Source organism: Genypterus blacodes, unplaced genomic scaffold (genome assembly GCF_046128005.1).
Source record: "Genypterus blacodes isolate CSIRO-AG114 ecotype Tasmania unplaced genomic scaffold, CSIRO-AGI_Gbla_v1 ptg000026l_1, whole genome shotgun sequence".
Classification (NCBI taxonomy): Eukaryota; Metazoa; Chordata; class Actinopteri; order Ophidiiformes; family Ophidiidae; genus Genypterus; species Genypterus blacodes.
The window spans coordinates 393,573-411,974 of record NW_027466839.1 but is presented as its reverse complement, the minus strand read 5'-3'; the positions used below and the strand labels follow the sequence as shown (position 1 = coordinate 411,974).

The 18,402-nt window shown below is 49.6% G+C and overlaps 1 protein-coding gene across 3 annotated transcripts in view; it reads left to right on the top strand.

The window, feature by feature from the left end:
• ptprea (protein tyrosine phosphatase receptor type Ea) overlaps window positions 1-18,402 on the top strand; it is a 41,554-nt gene that overhangs the window by 9,218 nt on the left and 13,934 nt on the right. For 2 of the 3 annotated variants that reach the window (XM_076143581.1, XM_076143578.1), the window contains exon 2: window positions 11,933-12,225. The gene's annotated coding sequence lies outside the window, so the exon portion shown is untranslated. Of the gene's footprint in view, window positions 1-9,592; window positions 9,693-11,932; window positions 12,226-18,402 lie in introns of those variants that run through there. The other variant, XM_076143579.1, reaches the window with a different exon arrangement.

Sequence of the window (18,402 nt, the reverse complement as noted above, 5' to 3'; positions counted from 1 at the left end):
TGGCTCCTCGCACACGACGGTTTTCTACCGCTGGTGAACGACAGACTGTTCCGTCCCCGCTTTGCATTCTGGACGCATCTGGAGCTGCAGACGAAAACAAACACACACATCAGGGGGAACTGTATGTAAGGCTGGGAAGCTGCGTCCCCTGTGGGTTTCTCTCCACGCAGCCTGTCTGCTCACAATGACTAATTTGACGGCCTCTCCGCACTCGTCCTGCCTCGTTCTTCTTATGTACGCATCACGCCCCACGTCCTGCTGCGCTGTCGTCCCGTTGGCCGTCCTGCGCAGATTAAGGTTACACGCTAGTTTGGGCTGTGATTAAATTCTCCCTGTTTACGTTTTCTGTCGTCAGGTCCCTACAAATGCTTTTACATATTTAGGCCTGTTTTCATTATCAAATCCGACAGGCAGTGGGGTGTGACACACGGCTGACAGGGGAGGGAGGGAGGGGGTTGATATTGTGCTTGCCACGCAGAGGGGCTCAGAAAGGAGACAGGAAAGGAGCTGTGATCATCAGATCTGCAGTCCCGGGGGAGGGAAAACGCCTCTCCCTCTCCTTCTCCCTCTCCCTCTCTCTTCCCCTCTCTCTACCTCTCCCTCTCTCTTTCTCACACGCTCACACACTCCCTTCATTTATGACCTTTTATGACTGACTGGGCTGAACCGGTGTCGGATGAGGAGGCAGTCGCTGCTAGGAGCACGCCAGGGTTTGAGGCGTTACCATGGTGTTTTTACGGTATTTACCTGGCGTGCAATGTTTGTTTTGAGGTCTCAGCACCAGCTCTGCGTCGTAAAAACACAAACTCGACACACAGGCACGACGCTCCGAGACGTGAGCGAGGCCTCGTCTGGCTCGGACTCGCTTTCATGCCGCCGGCAGTTCATTACTGCACTCTCACATCCAGCAGCTGGCTCACAGCGGGGGACTAGTTAGTCGCTTAGTTAGCCAGCGAGATGCCTTCAGTCTCCTGGTAGAAACTCATTAGGGCTGACTAGTCGGAGTGCAATTTCACTCCGTTTGGGCTCGAGCCTCACACTGTTTCCCCCCGCGCGCCGCCTCACCAGCGAGCTCCCGCGGCTCGGCCTGATTGTTTTCATTAGTGAGGCGGCGGTGGCAGCCCGATACCGCCGGCTGCCACGGTGGCTGCTGTCTTTTCCACCAGCTCCGACAACACGAGGAGAGGTGAACGCTCCAGGGTGGCGCGCGCGTGTGTGTGTGTGTGTGTGTGTTCGTGTGTGTTCTACTTTCCCCCGCCCTTGTTGTTACTGTCATATCTGTGTGGAGTCTTGCATAAGAAAAAATCCTAATAGCTGCAGGCCACAGATTTTGTGCCACATTCCTGCGCCTGCCATTGGTTAACATCATCAAAACACACGGAGGAGGAGGGGGGGGAGAAAATGTGTGTATGTTTCAATTCAGAGCAGCAGCCACTTCTGAGGGAGTGGAAACACCAAACGCAACCCCCCCTCCCCCACTCCACCCCTCATGATAAAGAGGAATTTTTGAACACGTCTCTCATTTGCATACGTGCCGCTAAAGCGTCCTCACATCCTGCTGGGGAGACGGCAGCGTGGTTTGGATTTGGGTCCCGATCCTACGCCGTTTGTGTTTGAGATTGATGTACGCAGTGATTAATTAAAGCGATGAAGGCCTGACGCAAGGGCTCTGAAGCCCCCCCCCCCCCGCTCCTAATTTGGCAGTGACAGGCTCACTCTCAGTCAGCCCTAATTTCTGCCAGATCAGCTGTCATTTGATGTTGCGGTGTCGAAGGAGGCTCTCCTCTCCTGTGTGCGGCAGCGTTTAGTGGCGGGGACTGTTCTTTTGTTTTGAACGGAATAAAGATTCATTTCAAAGTGAGTAGAATCCGTTTAGCTTTGTCTCACTGTTATTCTAGCTGTTTGTAACTTGCTGCCTCAGGGACGGTGCAGGAATTCCCAAAGTAAACCAGTCCATCGCATTATCCCCCCCCGCCTGTGCCTGCTTGTTCCTGGTTAATGTGTAGCTCAGCATTCTCCTTATTACGGAACGCCGTCACCAGTAGGAAATCACCGGAAAAACCCAGAATGTGCTTCACTCCCAACCCGCCGGTGTCCATTTGCTGTCTAGCTTCTCTCTTTAATCCTTTTTCCATTTGGAGTTTTGACAGTAACGATGTGAAATCCTTTTGTTGTCGTCATCGTAATGAATGAAATGGAGCCAGTCGGCCTTTTGAAAGTGTGTTTCAGCCTTAAACACCAGCTCTCCTATGACGTTTTGACACGGAAATAGATTTTGAGACAAGTCTTTTGAATCAATAGCCTGAAATCACAGGTGGCTTGTCTCCGCTGCCTTTGACCAGAGGAAGTTGACTGGATTGGGAATGATTTTCTGTCATCACGTCGCACTGGAAACAAGATAAAGATTGGATTTAGTTTGCGCGGGGCCTCAAATAACACACTGCTATTACTTTACTGACCTCAGTAAATATCAAATCTGCAGTCGGAAGGAATGGAGCGAGAGATTCCCAGGTCTCTCTCTCTCTCTCTCTCTCTCTCTCTCTCTCTCTCTCTCTCTCTCTCTCCAGTCTCTCTCTCTCTCTCTCTCTCTCTCTCTCTCTCTCTCTCTCTCTCTCAATGATTACAGAACAATACCGCGAAATTAAACAACTTCTAACTATAATCCTCAAATTGAGACGAGTGACCAACACAACAGCGGGCGTGATGACATTAACGTAGGCGGTGGCGTGCGTGTGTACCCGCCTGCCGCTCCAAATGTTTAACGCTCTCCGCCACCAAAGCTGCGTCTAATTGCGTTCATCAGAGCCGCTCATACAGGCCGGGCACTCTAATTGCTTTTCATTTCCCCCCCCCCCTCTCTAAATTGATTCCCTCTAATGTGTCTGGAATTGAATTAGACTGGGGTGTGTGGTGAAATCCCTCCGCCGAGTTTTAGATGAGGAATAATAAGGCCTCGCTTGTTTACGTGTCGTCGCCAGAACCTTGACGGTCTTTGCCGTAAGTTACAATTCGGTCTTTAAACTCGAGCTTAGCTGTGATTCCTTTTTTTAACCCTTTTTCCCGCCCCTTTCGACCTCCTCGTGGCGCTAACGGCGGCGTGTCTTTGAGGGCAGCCGCAGCGATGTCTGAGTCACGTCAGCTGATTGGCAGACCGGCGCTCTGATGTCATTTGTTTTCCCGGGCCAAGGACGGGTCACGCTGCCTGATCTGTATTCATTCTCCCCCTGTTTCCCTCGCCCCCACTCTCTCTCTCTCTCTCTCTCTCTCTCTTGCTTGCCACAATGATGCATTTCACTCTGACTCATAGGAACCAGAAAAGACAATATAAGCTCCAGTTTGTTAAATAAAAATATCCTAAAATACTTGTGAATGCTGAGCTGATTCATATTCCTGCCAGGATGAGTTTGTCTGCTTTAGTTCTCTATTTGAACCCATTAACAAACCTTGGTACGGCCTCAGGACACCACAAGCTGCAAAAGGCTTCATTATTTGTTAAAAACCCGAGCAGGAAAACCTCTCTGACATTTCCTGTGAGGTGCCAGACCTCACACCGTGTTAGCAGTGGGAACACGCCGCGGCCTTGTTCGCTGTCATTAAGATGAAGCGTGAGATGATTGGGGGTGTGGGGTTGTGATGGAGCTTGTGTGTAACTTCCCAGATAACGCGCCCCTGGGGTCAAACGAACCGCGGCGGGCGAACAACACGGACGCCCCCCCCCCGCCGTGGCGTATCTCTCAGATCATCGGGATGAGAAACGGCGTCGCTGGCGAGGGGGGCCGTAAACGATCCGCCGCCATAATAAAACATCGGCGGCCTCGCATCTCGCCGCGTGTTATACGTTAGCTTCGGCGCATCCTGCAACGCCACATCTGTTCACCAAGCAAGAGTATGTCGGCGCTGCTGTTGCTGGCAGTAATTACATCACCGACGAGTCTGTTCGCTTCCAGCCTCGGGGCTTTTCAAAGTAGGGGAGTCTCACCGCTTTTCGCCCAGTTTTCAGTCTAACCGGAGTTGCTGATGCTGTAATCTGACAAATCCCCTCTGATTCCAGGGGTTTCCACAGGCCGGCCAAGGGGGGATCTTGGGATTGCTTTGTGTGTCTCCGGGTCTGCTGCTTGTTTAATCTATCCTGACCCCATTCCAAATCACTTCTCCTTTTGTTCCCGGGAACAAAAACTTAATTGTCTCTCCACTTCTCTGTGTGCCGGGCGAGAAGTAATCTCTGGCCGTAGAGCCGCCTCAGGATTTCTCTAATCCTGATACAGTATTAGTGTCAGTCTAATCCACATTTCTGACCCTTTGGAGAGGCTGACGTGGCATCTCAGTTATTTATCCCGGTGTAAAGTCACTTGCTCTCAAACTGACAGGGTTGCACACAGCTTATGTCACACAACTGTCGCAATATCCTGTTCAGGTCGAGGTGCTGTGTCACTGCGATGCTGTTATTGTCACACAACCGGCTTCACTGTGGCGTCGCAGCTCAAATGGGATCAAGTGGTAAAATTACACTGGGGTTTTAATCCGGCTCCCTCCTCTGCTCCCAGTGTAGCTAATGGACGCAGTAATTGCACGCCTGTGTGGAGCCTCAGCGTGCCAAAGGACGGCGGGGGTGAGTGTGTTTGCTCGGCCGCTCGCACGACACGCAGAGAGAGCAGATGACATGAGTGGGGAGGAGGGAGGGGGGGATGCACTCCAAAGGTGGATCTTTTGCTCTTGGCTCCTCACAAAGGGAGGCAGACACAGACGAGTAACGTGTGTGAAATCCATCACACAGCTGCGAGCTTGGCACGGTGATCAAACCCCCCCTCCCCCTACACCCCTCCCCCCCTTTTTCCCCCCCATCTCCTTATCTCCCCTCCTCAGAGCGCCGCACGTGGGGCCTTTTTGTTTACGTCGATCCTCGCAGTAATTCCCCACGACAGGTAGCGCGACTCTGTGACGGCGCCCATTCATACGCTCGGTGTCGCCTCTGACGGATACGAGCAGGGCAGCACGGAGTGTGTGTGCTTTACAGTGAAACGTAATATCACCTGTGTTGACAACAGCGACATTCACTTTGCTTAACATGGGATGAAAGGTCATGTCAGCAAAAAAGGAACATCAAGGAATGAAAAACTGACTGAACCGCAAACAATTGTAAATATAGAGGATTCAGATTTCCCACAATATTAAACTTCATTCATCCTTTACTTCTGTAACATGGTGATGTAACGTGATGACATAATGCGTTTGAATTAAGCTGAGGCTTTCACGAACCTTGAAAGACACTGTGCCTAATTATTCAAATGTTGATTGCAGAGTTTCAGATCATTAATATATCACAGAACAAACACTTTATATCATCATAATGAACTGTGATGTGGTGATTACAAAGTAAAGGCATTAAAATGACCCTTTGGCTCACTTGAATTGTGTATCTGGCCAATGTTTAGACGTTTGCAGATTGCAGACTTCATCACAATGTCAGGCTACTATAGCCTATCTCATTCCCCAAACAATAAACTGCTGTTACATAATGAATGATGATGATTATTTGTTTTTTAAATCAAAGCTAAACAAAGCACCAGATATGAAACGCCACAGTTAAACTTTAAAGAATGTGCGAAAGCAGACGGCATAAATCAAAAGCCGAGGAAGTAAATCTGACCCGTCACTGTCATCCAAAGTCATTTATCTAATTCCTCCGCTGAATTTATCACCGGGGTATCGCGGTAAAGCATTTTTAAAATGTAACAATATCTCGAATCAGCAATCCCACCGCGTATGAGACGAAAATCAATGGCGTTGCAACTTGAGTGCGACCCGTCATCCATCAGTCCATTGGCTGAGCGGAGCAGCCGGATGATGTGCTGAATGGCCAATTTCCTGTTACCTGCTAAAGACGGAGCGCCACCGCAATCGCCGCCTCTCCACCTCCGATAAATCTAGATTTACCTTTGGGTCGTTGCGACGCCGCTCGGAAATAGATTATAGATGCGAAACGGGGGGGAACGAGCCGCGGCGTTTGCATGTCTAATACGGGATCCAAGAATAAGTCCTCTTTGATTTACTTTCAGACGGTGGGCGCTATGTCCTGAAAACAACGGACAGCACGTCGCCAGTGAACGATGTAATTCCATCGTCTCATTCATATTTAGGAATATTGAAGATTTGCGGTCAGTCGGCCTCCTTACCGCCACTGCAAATCTAATCCCTTTGACCTCCAGCGTGCGGCCCCGTGTCCTCCACAAGGCTTCAGGTTGCATGACAGACGAGCATACAGCTTAGTATTTACCGCGTGTTTACATGGCTGCTTCCTGGAAGGGAGGGTGGGTGTGTGTGTGTGCAAGTAACACACAGTGCGATGACTAGATTACAGTATTTACCCCAGTGTGCGGAGATCGGCCCGAGTGATGCCTTTTGAAGAGGAAGATGCAAAAGAGGTTGAAGAAGTGAACTGGAGGCCCAGCCGGTCACACTGTGAATCATCCGTATCCTGTTGATTTAAGTTTACAGGGCGTTCTTCCTATGAGCTGCCACTTCCTGTCCCAGGCAGACTTTCATATAGGCGCTATAGATCAGGCGGCTTTGCTGATGTCATAACATTTAGGTTATCAACACGGCCTGACAGTTAATGAGCTCAATCTTTCTAAATGTTTGTTGTGTTATAGATTGAAAGTACATCTTGACAGTATTGATCTGTTATATAGGATCTGTTATGGAGATGAACACATTCTTGTTTTCATATTTGCAATCTATTTTGAAACTTTTGCAATGTGGAGAAAAGAATCCCATTGATCCACTTACTCTCCCTTGCCGCAGCACCACTGTGTGCACTGAGTGAAAACAGCTGTTGCATACCAGAGCAGTGGATCTATACAGTATTCCACTCTCAAACAGGTCAAACTAACACAAAGATCTGATTATGTTCGCTTCTAATTTGCCGCCGTACTCCTCCAGCAGAGTCTGGGCCGCTTGTGCTTTTGGCATATTTGTCAGCGAGTGAGTCATTATAGAAACATAATTCTTGGCCGATGAGTGCGAGATACACCCACAGTAAACATTTTAGATCATAGCTTTGCAATTCACTGTGCAATTTCCTCCTCCTCCTCCTCCTCCTCCTCCTCCTCTGTCTCAACACGCTGTATAACTTAACAAGCAGTGGGCAAACGATGACATCTGGGTTCGTGCAGTCATACTTGTTGTCACTTTGACAGGAAGAGGGTCCGATTCTCTTCCCCCCTCCTCCCGCCGTCCTGCTTTTGTTTGGTGTCATGTGGAAGGTTGAGCCTCTCTCGCTCTCTCTCTTTCTCTCTCTCTCCCCCACTCCTTTTCGAGTTCTCACAGTCGGGCTTATTTTACATCCCTCTGTGTTTGGCTGTAAACCGCAGTACACACACAGGATGTGATCTGAACTGTCTCGCTTCCTGCTTGTGGACAGCGAGTCTTCTGAGTCAGCGTTGGACAATGACGAAGACGCAAAGCGGGGAGGAAGAATTCCCTTGACCGCTAGCCAAAGGTTGTCCATTCACTGGAGCGCAGGCACAGTGAGGTTTGGACGTTATGTTATGTTCTTCATAAAGGCTAGAGCCGGAGGTTTGGCCACCAGTGGATCTCTCAGAGTGACAGCGCGTGTCTTTCTGTTGATGTATCGGTTAATTATCCAATGGACAAGTGTGACCTTTCAGTAGCAGCCATGTGAAAGGGATAAACAAACTCGTCCCTCATTGTTACTCCACGCTCAGATTTGTTTGATCACTTCTCTTCTCGCTTCTTTCCCGCCGTCCAGTTTTGGCAGCTCTCCGCGAACGAAGCGGAGGCGTTGGCGGTTCTCTCTCTCTCTCTCTCTCTCTCTCTCCCTCTCCCGCTCATTGAACCATCTCCGCGCCCAGACAAGTTTGCTGAGACAGACAGGACATGTAGCCGTGGGCTGTAGTCAGACACACACACGCTGTACACACTCATAAGAAATCCACAGGGTTTTGCTTTCCCTTTTTCTTACAAATCCAGTGTGCCAGCGTATGCGTGCAGAGGAGCGTAGCTGCACAGACACGTTCCTGTCTGTGTTTTGTCCTAGGATAACACTATTCCTGTGTTGGAGTAGTCATTAATATTTACCATGTGGGGTTCATGTACCGTAAGTGTTGCAGGGAAATCCTCCCTCCGGTGGGGGAGTTCTGTCCTGATCCTCCCCCCCTTCCCCCCTCTCCCCTGTCGGTCTGAGCGGCTCCGAGGCGCCTGGGAGAAGCTCTGGGAGAGGATGTGCGAGCCGGGGAGAGACACCACAGAGGGGACGGAAAGCTGAATAATGCGCCGTCTTTACGCGCGGCCGTCTGCAGTTATCATAAATCAGGGGCCCTCGGAGGCCTGCGGCTGACTGGATCTCACGTCTGCGTCTCGACAGGCTTCTCGGATCGATCCTCAACCCGCACGGGCTGATGGGAACTCTGACCATAAGTGCACCAGCCGCATGCTTCCATACATGTGATCTGCCGGGGACTTTGTTTTACATCGATTCCATTTACAGAGGACTGGATTTGTTATTGATAGAACACAAGTAAATATATCGAAGTGCTACATTCTAGTGCAATTTTGAGGTATCTGTACATCGTATTGGCTTATTCCACTACATCCATCTGTAATTTGTTTTTGTTTGGACCCATTAGTATTTGATGAAACATTCCAACTTGCAGGAGAACATTATGCTTCAGCTGACATCCCCCAAATTAGAGATAATGAATGAATTTTCCTTTTGATAGCTGCGTACAACTCCTCTAAGCAACTACTCAAATCCAACTCGTGGTGTTTTTATTTGCACTTGTTACATTGATTTCCATGTCGAGGCCAGCTGCTGCACCGTAGACGGGAAGAGAAACCGTCTCATCTAACTGCATGGCCTTCTGTCCCCTTTCCGCTCTGGAACATTAAGCCTCACAATGTGCGGACGGCTCATCTGGTCCCGGGCTCTATTCACCATCCAATCACAGAGACATAAAGCACAGAGCTGCGCATTTGTTTGCCCGCAGTGTGGTTTATTATCATTTTCTGCTGCTGCGGGGTTTCATCTAGAGGCTGATTGTGTGTGTCCCTCTCTCAGGTTTGCCTGTAAACACTATTAATCACAATGAGCCCACTTCCACTTCCTTTCCACCATTACACTTTTGTAACACTGAGCGCTGCTGTGGCTCTAATTACAGCCTCATCATGAAACATTTAACACCGCTTGGTTATTGTCGTGTTATTATTGTTTTCATTACGCTGCGTTTGGGGTAAAACGGGCCACGGAGGGACGTGACCGAGAATGAATATCTCTATATTACAACAAAGGCTTATAATAGCATCATTGACGGCGGTGCGCACTGTGGCAGGTCAGGCAGGGCTCCTGAACGCACCGTTGTATAAGGCCGAAGCCGGGTCCAGATAAGCACTCAGATGGCTGCTCGCTGGGTGAAGTGACATCTCTCTCTCTCTCCCTCTCTGTCTCTGTCTCTCTCTGCGTGTCTGTGTGGGTGTGTGTGTGTGTGTGTGTGGCTTTGGAACAGCGGTTTCCTTTATAAATAGATTTATGTCGCGCACTCACAGATCTCAGTGTGATACTCTAATCCGATTGACCACCGCCCCTGAGAGATGTCGAAACATCGTGTGTAGACGCCGTTCTGTTTGTGTTGTATTCTCGGCAGCTCGTGAGTCGGACCGGCCATCCGTCTTAGCAGGTATTTTTCACCTCACCTCTGTATTTTCAGCTCAAAAAATAACAAAACCGCTGCTCGGTTAAGGTTTTGGTGTTGTTTTTTTTTACAGTGAAATTGCAATTCTTACACCCTCTCCAAGTCTTCAATTTGTGCTGTAGAGCCTTGGCACCGTCTATAGAAAGAGAATGAAACATTATTTCCCTTGAAACACACACACACACACACACGGCAGAGAGCAAAGTCACATACATTGTCAGAGATGACCTTCTTTCTGTCTTCATATTGTTTGTATAACAATCTAGTAACAGGAAGTCACTGCTGATGGCTGCAGGTATTGAGTAATGATTTTGGTGGTTCTGCTTTTATTTGAACTATTTGCGATATGAAAGTGAGATGTGAATCCAAATGAAATCATGCTGGGTTTTATGCATGGGTGCTTGAGTTCGGTCATGTGTTCCAACCGCAGTCATCCATGTTTGCAGGTGGAAAGCCATACATGGAGCATAGGGAGAGAGAGAACCTTCTGGAGGTCTCTCGGAAACTAAAAGGCCTCTATACCTCATTTCACTTACTTCTCTCCCTCTGCAGCTCATTTCCTCACATTTTTCCAGTGTCCGCTGCTCACTGTCCGAGCGTTGCTGTCACTGGTGTCACTAGAGGAAGAGTCTGGCCTGGGATTATGAGTGATAGTTCCCACAGAGACTAGATTAAAATCCTCTCCATTATTCAGTATTCTGCATGATCTGATTCCCACACTGTCGCAGCTCATATTTCTTATTTATGAACATCGAGATTATATTTGAATAGCGATTCCTCCCTCAGACTACTTTCCCGGAATCGACGCGTAGTTGGCGGCGGAAGGAATACAAAATAAAACTCCATTACTCAGGACGACTGCATGATCTGTTTTGATGGCCTCCTCTCTGGTGTCTCTGTTCCACTTTCTCCCGCCCTCTGAACAGGAACTCTTAAGCTCGAGCCGTGATTTGGCTGTCACGGAAACCCTCGTGCATGACACCTCATTTTCCGAGATGTCATGGAGCAAATGTTGACTGCCTGTTTTCATTGAGCGGCGGTGGAAAAGGGGTGGAATTGGACGGGGGCGGGGGAGGGATGTGTCCATTAATTTAGCGTTACAGCCGAGGAAAAAGAGAAGGTGTGAGAGAGAGCCCCCCTCCTTTCGCTCTGGTTAGATGAGAACGTTTCCATAGCAACCACTCGCCGCTGCTCACCGCCACGTGCAGGTAAAAACCTTGTAACCCTGAAATGTCAAAAGTTCCAGGAGCTGTGGAAAGACCGCAAGTATTGAGCTCGACAAGCGTACACGTTAGGTTCCCCAGCAGTTTGAGAGCAGGTTTCATATTTCACAATATTTTGCACCGTGGGTCCTTCAATTTAAGGTAAAACGTGTGTTTGTGAAGGTTTCACTTTTCGCTGGGATACGCTGCTCCTTGCATTCTCTGGCTGCCGATCGTCCCAGGTAGATAAATTGCCGACCCTGATCCCGCTCTCCTTTTTTCCCACTCCTGCCTCCCCTCCCCTCCTCCTTCTCCCCCTCCCCCCTGCTTTCAGGCCTCCTGAGGGTAATGGCAGGGATTATATATTAGACGGCGCACAACCGTCCCCGCCACCTCCACACGCAGCTTATGTGTGCATTTCTCACACAGCGTCGGACCCCAGAGTGTGTCGCCAAAACACATCCGTAACGAGACGGAGAGCGGCTTCGTCTGAAACGCCCAACAGAACCAGGCCGAGGTGTTAGAAGCTGTTAGAAACGAGGGGGAATCCAAATGTTTAGGTTTGTTTAATCAGGTTCGTTGAGTTCTATGTTCTAAACTAGCATGAACAGACTTCCCTGTCTTTTCTTCACCATGGTAACACTTTTGTGAGCATTGTATCACCGCGTAAGTGCCTTTCAGGTTTCGCAGCACATTCTCCTCGTTTCTTAACCCTTTTGGTATAATGTTCCCGCTAAAACGGCATCGTCTTCATCGTGAGTGAAGGACAGCCATAGAGCGGGCCTGCTGTTTCATTACCGCTCCAGGGTCTCTTTACTTCGCGACATTGTCGTCCTTGGTGGAAGCCGCTCCTCTTAAATCGTGCTCTCCTCTTCCTGTTCTATTCCAGACGTGCAGAACATCCCACCTTCCCTCTCCTCCCGCGTCTCATCTGCCTCGCCACGCGCTCTTCTTCAGATGCGGTGTTATTAAATGTCTCACATGATCCCTGTCCTCTCTCTCTCCCTCTCCTCTAAACAAAAGGTGGTGAGCGTCCCTTTAAGGCTCGCAGCGCCGCTCTACCAAACCTCAGGCTGGCTGCTGCGTGCTGAGCTGCTGCGCGCGTGAAAGACTCAAGACCTCCAGCTCCACGGATCATCTCACCTTACCGGGCCGGGAGAGCGAATCCACCACACACACACACACCCCCGCGGCGCTCCTCCTCCACCCTCTGTCTCACCTCACCCTCACAGACGCCACCAGCAATGTGACTACTTGCCTCCACGCTGCTATTATGGACCTGAGAACCAGAATACATTGAATCAAAACTCATCCAGGTAAGCTCCTCTGCCAAAGGTCTTGTTGTCTTTTAGCAGAATATCTCAAAAGGTTATTGATGCTATTGATGGATATGTTTGATCCAGAATTAGAATCAGACTACACTAACAAAGTATATTTGCACATACAAGGAATTCGCTACAACAACAATGCATAGGCCGCACCCATTTCCAAAAGAGATGTCAGTCAACCTTGTGGTGTTGCTATGGCAATGGCTGTTTGTCAATAACTTTGGAACCACAAGTTTGTTGGTGTGTGTGTGTGTGGTGTACCATGTGTGTGTGTGTATATAGGTGACAGGTCGACGTTTGATTGTTTCGTGTCACTTTCATGGACCACGGATCACATGTTTTCCGGCACATCAGTGATCAGACACTTCCCCAATCCGTGGCTCTTGATGTGTGTGGGAGTGGGTGAAGTAGCCTCAGAACAGGGAGTGGGACAGTGATGTGAAATGGCAGCGAGAACAGGACGTCAGCGCAGTGGCGTTCTATCATAAATATTAAACATCTGATTAAGGAGTCAGTCCAAATTGGCTTTTTCTTTTTCGTAATTTGGCAAACAGCGGCAAGGCGGCGATCTGACATTTAAGCGCTCAGAATCATTAAACCGGCCGCCTTGCAGCTTGCTGATGGGAGAACTGAAGCGGACAGACGTGGAAATGAATCGTTCTGCGGGGGCATAAAGCGGCGGCGAGTGAATACGTAGTTATCAAGGCTGGCCTGTCCCCAATCTGCCTCACCTCGGCCTGCCAGGATCCCTGCCATCAATTGAGGTCACTGGGGCCGAACCAGTGAGATGGGGCTGCTCAAATTAGGCTACAGGCAGAAGACTCACACACACACGCACGCACGCACACACACTCCATCCACGTGCTGTGTATATTTAGCTGCAGATGACTGTTCCTGTGAATTATCTCCCGTGCGCCACAGTTAATAGAAATTGCCGGATTGGAGATCTTATAGCGGCGTCCCCCCACCGTGCCTAAGCTTTTAATAAACCTCCTCATTGTTGTGCAGTTGAAATAATTTATTCCACGGCGAGCTGTTAAATGATTTGTAGAGGTGTGACTGAAAAAAGAGGACAAATGGAACAAAGATGGAGACAAAGATAAGAGGGATGGAAAATGAAAGACTATATAAACAGTACGTGTGCGTGTGTGTGTGTGTGTGTGCGTGTCTTATCCAGGGCCTTTTTTATTTTTTTGCTCAGGAGTGTGTGGCAGTCCTGCTCCCATTTCCCCTCTGGAGCGGTACAGGAAGGCTGGCTGGTTGGCTGGCTGCACAGGAAAGGAAACAGTCTCTATCAAACAGCAGATGGGGGACAGCATGTGCTTACACTGCAGAAACACACACACACACACACACACACACACGCACACACGCACACATGCCTGCACTGTGACACACAGGAGTATGAAATATGGGCAAACACAGTAGCTTTTATTAGGAGTGTGACCTAAATCACACGTTGCAAATGTCAGCCGTGGAAAATCTGAAGTTGGTTAGAAGGGAAATGGAAGACAGAGGACACGTTGGCTTTTCAGGCGAACTTTTGCGTTGTTTTCATAACAGCAAGGACATTTTCTCCGGCTGAAAGGTTGTTTTGCCCTCTCGACTTTAGCTAAAGCTTGTTTCCCAGGTCGTATTTGTACTTTACATACTGCTGCAGCTCTGTAACCTTGCTCACGAGCCTTTGTCTGAACTCGCCTGCTGCCAGCCGGCCGGTGTTTACAATATTACAAAAGTCAGACGCAGTTATAAAGAAACATGGCCTTTCAAACGCTCTGGACAGGTAAATATTTGTCTTCTCAGGAGTGCAGGACTACTTCTCCTCTCATAAATGGTCATTAGCAGAGACTGCGACCCCTCTGTTGCATCTCTGCCCCTGCAGGTCAAATGCATTTGTCTGCAGCAGGGATTTACAGGCACCCAGCATGTTATCACCTTCTCCTTCTCTTCCTCTTCCTCCGGCCTGTCATGCCTCCGCGCGTCTGTCAGGAGCTGTTATTGGACCAGCCGGGGTCTTTCCCAGCAGGACAGCCCCCGTCTCGCAGAGCACTGGATGTTGCTCTTCCGTTTTCCAAGAGGGCAGCAAGTTCTCCAACACAATAGCTCCGATTCGGAATTGTCACTCTCTCTGCTTACGTTGTGTGCGTGTCTGTCCTTTTTCATCCGTGTGACAAGTTCCCCTAGGTGGGAGGACAATGAGGACCGCTGCGGTGCCCAAGGCCTCACTCAATGACCCATATTCCTATAGAATCCACGCTGTCATCAAACAACGGGGGTTGCGCAATCTTAATCAACAAAAAGTACAGCTCACAATGAACTCTGCAGGGGCTCTGACCTGCCAAAGGGGTTTGTGAGGAATGCGTTGGGGTTTTTTTTGGCAACATAATTACTGTGCTTCCTCTGCCAGCCCGGTCATATGGAAGCTGCTGCTGCTCGCGTTGGCTCCACTTCCTCTCCCTGAGTGTTGACCACGCCGTTTATCAGCGCGGGTTGGATTTGTTTTCCTGGTTGTTTGTCAAAGCCGTTGTCAGTGGGTGTGCGATAAAGGAGCACAGAGGTCTGTTATTTGGAAAAAATCAAGCGTGATAGCGCCGTTTGCTATGGCAACGGGAGCCGTGTCGACAGTAAAGTCTTTACTTCCCATGCAGACAGTCGGGGCGGTGGTAAGGGGGGATATGTTGTTGTCGACAACCAGAAGATGAAGTCGTCACATCCCTTTTTTTAAAGACTCAGACAAGGATTTTATAGTCTGCGTCTGCACGGAGCAGACAGGTCTGCTCTATCTCCGCAGAGCAGCAGAGGCAGTTAACATTGGCAGGCTCGTCATTCCTCATCGTGTGAGCTGTTCACTTATCCCCTCCTGGTCCCCCTTCTCCTCCTCTCCTCTCCTCTCCTCTCCTCTCTCTTCCTCTCCCTCAGAATGAAGTGGCTTTTTGTTCTCCCGCAGCAGTGCTTATCACTTGTTTCTCCACCGCTGCGCCCCCCCCCCCCCCCCCCCCCCCTCCTCCTCCCTCCTCCCTCTGTGGGAATGAAAGGATATTTTAGGGGGATAGATCTTGTCTCCCTCCCCCCCTCTCTCACCCTCACCCCCACCCCCACCCCCCTGCTCCCCGCCCTGATGTTAGATGAATCCAGAGCCGGCGGCGAGGCTTTGTGGATCGTCATCTTCGCCGGCACTGACATTGCATTTTGTTCTAATTCATTTGCGTGAAGTGGGCCTCGTCGTCCCGCAGGACTTCTCAATTACCCGTCATCGCTGCGCCCAAATGATGTGACATAAAACTGAGCTCCGCATTCTCTCCTGCGCGACAGTCTAGTCTGTGGCAATAATGAAAAAAGGAGCGGAGGAGATCTGAGTCAGCTGTCATGCTCGCGTAGAGACACTGGCCTTTACTTTCACCACTTACGCAAAGCAGCTGTCGGAGGAAATGACATTCCAAAACAATAATGACTTGGTAAGTTGAGGCTTTATGGGTTGTTGTGGCCACTATTAAAAACCTACATGGTTTCCTTGTCATGTATAAAACTAAGACGCTCTTTTAATTCCAGCTGGCAGATGAATCCAGATGAGAGTTTGCCACGTTGTAATGTTAGTAGAATAAGGAAATGTTGGAGGAATGTGAGGGCCTCAGAACATCCTGCTGTGGGTCGACTAGTTAACCCCTTATTTATCATCACCCTGACACCCCCCTCTCTCTCTCACACACACTCACACACATACCTGTTCACTGCACCAGTAATTACAGGGTGCTCGGTGATAATGAAGAGTGTCACAACGCTGGCTTTAGTCACTTTCAGCGCAGCCGCCGCACGTTACCCTGGCTATCGACGCCTCTGATTCCAGCCCGTAATTGCGCTGCCTCTGAATAATTGAAAGAGGGGGGAGGAGGAGGTAAATCCCAGAGGTGTGCGGGTGGGAGAATGATGGATGCTGCGGTGTTCACCTCTGTCAGGTTGGGCAGTGTGAGAACCTTGAAAGAGATGATGAGACCTCCCCCCCCCCCCCCCTCACACGTGTTGTATGTGATAGACCACTCGCAGAATGATGTCTGGCACCGTGGGCCCTAAACAGGCTCTGGCACATGTGTTTCCCATGGCTCCCACCCCCGCGCAAAGTGTTTGTGTGTGTGTGTGTGTGTGTCCATGTGTGCGTTTCATGCCAAGCTGTGTGTTTGTGGCTAAGCAGTGCTACGCCACTTGTAAGCAGACTGTGTGCAGAAAGGCATGAATCTAGTGACTGTGTGTGTGTGTGTGTGTGTGTGTGTGTGTAGCCGTGTAAATCTGGATCAAAGCTGATTAAAAGGCATACTGGCACCTTGGAAGTTAAAAAACATGAACTGTGAGCGTGTGCGTCTCAACACACTCACACAGGCTGACCGACTACACGCTCAGATGTGGTGTGTGCCGGTCCAGGCCACAGACTGGAGTAAATATTTACCATCCAATTACGGGGGGGCCGGTTTCCACGCATCAGCGGAAGGTGACAGCGGCCTCGCAAACGCTGTAAACGGTGCAGACGTGATGTCGCACACTCACAGCATTTATGCACGGTTCTCTCAAATATTACGGTCACGGCTGGAATGTTTTTAAGGAGATTAGCGGTAATCACCTCCTCCTTTCACTCCCATGTTATTTTTGAAGTAACACGCACCAGCTACGAGCTCTGATTTCCAGTGGCGACTGCTCTAATCGCAGGTCTCTGAGGGTCAGACACAGAAGCCAGCGTATCAGTCAACAGGATGTTATGGATGGCCTGGATCTGCCCGGGCACAGTTAGCATAACGGCAGCTTGTTGGCCCGGGCCGTGCAGACATGTTTTTCTCTGTCCCTTCCTTCAGCAGGTGTTTCACACGTACAGTACACGCACACTCCAGCATATGCCTCTTTTCTCACACCCTCGGCTGAGCTCTCGTCGGCCGATGCCGCATTTGTCCCAGTTGAGGCAGAGGGCTGACACTGCAGAGCAGAGCCAGCGGGTCTCCAAGGTCATTACCACTGCCACAGCGTCTGGGCCGCCCTGGGAAGAAGGCGGGAATTGATTAATGGCGACGCTTGGAGCACAGGAGGGGAGGAACCCAGATCGGTGGCGGAGAGGTACAGTCGCTACTGTACAATGGTGCTTTAGATAGGGAGAGCGTGAGATACTGCAGGGAGATATTCAGCCAGTGTGTGTCAGAAAAGTCACAGAGCGCTTTACGACAGCAGTAAAACCTGAAGGAGACACGCATTTTAACTGGACTAATGTAACTCCAATCCAGCATAATGCTATATAGTTGATTTATTACTTTAAAGTAACATGGTAGGAGTTAAAGTCATTTCTATAATTAATTTCTCAATCTGCAAAATGAGAGTTTACAGCGATAACCTCCTCCTGGGTGGCACCGAGCTTTATCAAAGCTGTAATAAACCAACTTTCAGGACCACCGTGGTTGTCTGAGCACTTCCCTGCATGAGCCACACGTGTCTCACATGTCTCACTGCACTCCTGGGGATTTGTTGGGAAGCCTGACAAACGGCTGAATTGACATCAGGCTCTGGGGTTTTCTGTGTGTTGTGGGTTCTTTCTTCAAATATCACACTGGTGCCATTCTGATGGCAGTATCACTGATCACGTTACCATGGGAACGTGTGGTGAAGAACAGCGGTGTACATGTAACAAAAAATCTACAATGTCATTCCACCGTCAGTGGGTTTCCTCGATTCTTAGAAAGGCTGTAAAAGGAAATGAAGAGCGTCTCATAGGTGGAAGACTGGTTCATATGAAACGTGTGTGAATGTGCTAATAATGATGGGGAAGTGGATGGTTTGGGTTAGAAAGAGAGACGCCAGACTCCGTGTCCAACTGGGTTACACTGTGTAGAACATGGCTACAGATCTGGCCCTGCAGATGGACACCTGGGCTCCATTTTCACGGGCAAAAGCTGTGAATTGAGTGCACTGGTCCTTTAAATAGCCAAACCAGCCCGAGTTTACACACACACACTGCTGCTCCCCAAAGGCACAGTGTATTGAGACTTTGAGACGAGGCTGTGCAAAGACAGAAAGAGTCCACAAAACTGAAGATACGGGTTGCTTTTCTCCTAATAAGCCATTTTGCAGGATCCTGAGCGACCTCGTGGCCTAAAGCCTCCACGATCACAGTTCTTCGCCGAGGAACAAAATGTA